General features: G+C 58.7%; 1 long non-coding RNA gene across 1 annotated transcript; it reads right to left on the bottom strand.

Annotated features, from left to right (window-relative positions):
- Window positions 1-684: 684 nt before the first annotated feature.
- On the bottom strand, window positions 685-3,713 carry LOC147583435 (uncharacterized). Its single transcript, XR_015243111.1, has 2 exons — window positions 3,401-3,713; window positions 685-980 (listed from the first exon to the last, which is right to left on the bottom strand). It is a non-coding gene; the product is annotated as an uncharacterized LOC147583435 (long non-coding RNA).
- Window positions 3,714-4,125: the final 412 nt, after the last annotated feature.

The following is a 4,125-nucleotide window of genomic DNA, read 5'->3' as shown; positions in this document are numbered from 1 at the left end:
GGGAGCCCACCAGGCACCTGTAGGCAGCTGGGGTGACATGTTTTGTTTATGCACTGGCCGCAGCGGGTGCGGCCACCTCTGCGCAGAGGTGGGTTTAGTGGGGAGGGCAGACTGTGTCCCCAGGAGCGCAACTTCTAAGACTTTCTGCTCCTTCCAGGGAGAGAAGTGCTCTCTGTCCTACCCCTCCTTTGCTCTGGAATTCCCTTCCTCTTCTCTCCAATTCCTCCCCTGTCCCCTGGACATCCCTGCCCCGGCCTCCCGCTGCCCCCCTGGGTCTTCCCTTGCCTCTGGGCCCTGTCTGCACACAGACACCATCACAGCTTAAACGACTCACAGCTGACCCTGCTGTGTCTCTGGCTGCCACTCCTCAGACTCCTTTTCCCTCTGAGAGAAGGTCAGGGCGCCCAGTCAAGGTCACCGGCGACCTGGCCCGCCCTGCCTCTCTCCCTGCTTCGGATCCCTCCACCCCTGTGAAATTTCACGCTGCTAGAAAGCTGGCTAAGACTTGACATGGAGGTGGCAGACCCCACCTCAACCAGCGCTCAAGGTCAACAGCGCCTGCAACCAACCATCAGCCATTCAGGTAGCAGGCGCCCCCCGATGTGAGAAGGCACCCACCTCTGTGGTGTTCTCCCGCCAAACCCACAGCTCTTGTGTAATCCTGAGAAAGCCACGGACGTCCCACAGAGTAACTGGGCAGTGTTCTTCATAAAGGTCAAAGTCATGAAGGACAAGGGACGACAGAAGAGCTGTCCCAGAGTGGGGGACACGAGAAGACCAGCTGACCAGGTGCGATACGGAGCCTGGACTGGACGTGAGTGGGTAAGCTGGGGACGTCTGAATTTCGGTCAACACTCTTGACCAACGTCTATTTCTTAGTGATGAAAAACACACCCCGGTTGTGTAGCGAGTTAACAGCAGGAGAAGCTGCAGGAGGGTATTTGAGAACTCCATTTCATCTTCGCGATTCTTCGGCGAATCTAAAATAATTTCAAGATGAAACATTAAAAAACTTCAGACGCCTGGGGGCGCCTGGGTGGCGCAGTCGGTTAAGCGTCCGACTTCAGCCAGGTCACGATCTCGCGGTCCGTGAGTTCGAGCCCCGCATCGGGCTCTGGGCTGATGGCTCGGAGCCTGGAGCCTGTTTCCGATTCTGTGTCTCCCTCTCTCTCTGCCCCTCCCCCGTTCACGCTCTGTCTCTCTCTGTCCCAAAAATAAATAAAAAACGTTGAAAAAAAAAAATTAAAAAAAAAAAAAAAAAAAAAAAACTTCAGACGCCTGAAAATTCTGTATTGTGTCTCTTATTAAAACTGTCATACGTGCTCAGTGTAATGATTCCAATCAGCGGAGAGGCACGGCCACAACCCTCCCCTGCAGAGGGGAGCCCGGTCTGACGTCCATCCCTCCGGCTTTTGTGCACACGTTAACGTATATTATTCTTATTACTTCGTTTTCATTACAAGGGGGATTTAAAGCACGCTCTGTCCTGCCACCTGTGTTTTCGCCTGTTACTCCCCCGGTACGTCTGCCAGGTCAGGCCGGGCGTTCACGGTCACGGATGCAAACCCACACTGCCAATGGACTTCTCCGTGAGTTTGTAATTTCTGTGCTCGGCCCCTCGTCAGCGCCGATTAGACAGACCCCGTGTTTACCTAGTGACGTGCTCATTCCAGGAGTGAAAGAAAGTGCCAGCATTATTTTGGCCTAAGCGCACGCCTGCCTCAAATTCAGTCCACAAGTCCCTTGCAGGGAACTTCTTCAGCTCCTTGGTCGTTTCGTTGGCGTTAGTGTCATTAAAACCCGAGACCGGAATCCGCAATCCACTTACCCCGGCAGTGCGCTGAAGGAGCATGAAGCTGTGTGCGTGTGTCCCCTGCCCTGCGGGTCTCCCGTCCCCTGCGACATCTGGGGCTTGCAGGGCCACAGGAAGGTGATATGTCACCTTTCATCAGATGTACGGAGAGGCTGGTTATAGTCCTTTTTTTTTTTTTTAAGAAGCATCCATTCAAAATACAAGTTCTAGCATTCTCTTCTCACACCCTGTAGGCATGCATAGAAGTTCTAGCTTATTTCTGCAGCTATCTGTTACGGCTTGACCTGCACCGAGGTTTGGTGCTCCATTTGGGGGATGCCTGACCCCAACTTTTACCAGGCTAAAGTGTCCTCTAGCCTCTAGGTAACGGCTTGCTCCCCCAGGAGGCCACGCCTGGTCTCCCAGGCCGCGCCCCTCCCAGTCTGGTCCCATAGCCACCACCCTCCCTTAGGACAAGGCGGTGACCAGAATAGAGGTCAGAGGGCGTGAGTTGTCCACCTGAGGCCGTAAGGGCAAGGCCCTGGTCCCTATGCCTACACTGCTGGGCACAGGGCTTGTGCCGAAGGAATGGAGGAAGAGTTTAAATGTGCAGGGAAGGCAGAGGTGGTGGTCCCCGGGGAAGAGAGGAGTGACACAGGTCGGGCAAGGGGGAGTCTGGGGTTGGCTTGGGCACATGTCCCAGACCCTGCGATGAGGCCAGCCCCATGTCAGTGAGGGGCCCCCCCCACCCCCCGAGCTGGAACCCTGGAACCTCTGTGCGTGTTGCTCCTCTCTCCTCTACCCTACAGACGCCCAGGCACGTGACCCTACACCAGCCGTGTGGCCATGCAGCTCAAATCCGTCCCTCTCCATTCCTCTCCGCCCCCACCTCCAGTGTCCCCTCTGGACTTCCCTACAGATCTCACACCACTTGCCTGCCTGGATTCTTCCATCGCTCCCACTGCATTCAGAATAAAGCGAAATCCTGACCAGGCGCGAGGCTCACCTGCTGATCCCATTTTCACCTCGGCCCTGCCGTTCTCCCCTCGTTTGTTCCTTGTGCCCTGGTCTCTGCTCGAGCCATCTTTGTCCCCAGGACCCTGACACGTGCGTGGAACCTCCCCACCTCTGCCACATCCACCCTTGCTCGAAGGTCATCTCCTCAGGCCACCGCCCCCCAAACTAGGTCAAGGCCTCCTGTGTTATAAGCATGATGTGTTCGCTTTTCACTAAATTGTGGATGCCACCGGGCAGGGCAAGTCGCTTTCCTCCCACAGCTGTGTCTCCAAGCATCCAGTGAGTATTCATTCAAGGCACACAGAAGTGAACAGACGGGGCGTAGTGAGCGGCTGGCTGGTGACACCGGGGCGAGGCCCTGCGTTTGGGCTGAAGGTGGTCTCTGCAGTTGGGGACGCCCTCGGAGGCCCAGGGTGGGCTGGGGGGAGGGGGTGGCAAGTGTGTCCGGAGGGCACGACAGTGTCCCGGGTTTCCCTCCCCTGGGGGGCGGCTCCCTTTGTGTCTCCAGCCCTGGCCAGGGGGCCAAGGGAAGGCCCACCGCCTCCCTCTCTTCCGCTCACGTGTGTGCGTCCAGGAGTAGGGCAGCCGTACCTGTATGCCTGCGTGGATCAGCCCTGCTGTGGCGGTGAGCTTTGCGACTGTCTGGATCTGCGCGGGGCGGGGGCGGGGGGTGTTTGTGTGTGAGCTTGTGATTGTTTTGGTTCGCTTTGACGGGCGTGGGCGTGATCCTACAGGGGGGCCGCCGGGTGCCTCTGTGGGGGCGCGTCTGTGCTCATCTGAGCCTGCCTGCCGTGGGGCGGGTGTGTCCCCAAGCGCCGGCGGGGCTGTGTGGGGGTGGTTTGTGCGCCCCTCCAGCGTCTGGATATTCGGGGACCCCTGCCAGGGGGCCCACCGGACCCTGCCCTGCCCCGCCATCTTCCTCTTCTCTGCAGTTCCCGTCACCTAGCAACCGGGGGACTCCAGTCGGCCAGGGGGTGGGGGGGGGGGGGTCTCAAAGACAAAGACAGTGTCTCTGGAAGGAAGGGCTGTGCTGGGAGGAGGAGGGTCTCTAGACTCTGCTCAGAGTGGAGCCTTGGGCCCGCCCGAGGGCTGCCTCCACCAGCTCATCCCGCGTCACCAGACAGCCCTCTCTTGGTGGCCCCTCCACCCTCCCCCTTCCTCCTGGGGCTGGCACAGCCGCTGGTCCCACACGCCGCCCCCACCCTCCAGGGAGCCTTGTGTGGGCCTCTGCTGGGTGGGATGTGAGGACAAGATTGGCACGGACGCCGGGCACACGGTCTGGTGGCTCTCGGCTCCACAGACTGAGGCCCGGCACT

This window comes from Puma concolor, chromosome A2 (genome assembly GCF_028749965.1).
Source record: "Puma concolor isolate L17-30 chromosome A2, mPumCon1.1.hap2, whole genome shotgun sequence".
NCBI lineage: Eukaryota > Metazoa > Chordata > Mammalia > Carnivora > Felidae > Puma > Puma concolor.
This window is presented reverse-complemented; position numbering and strand designations above follow the sequence as displayed.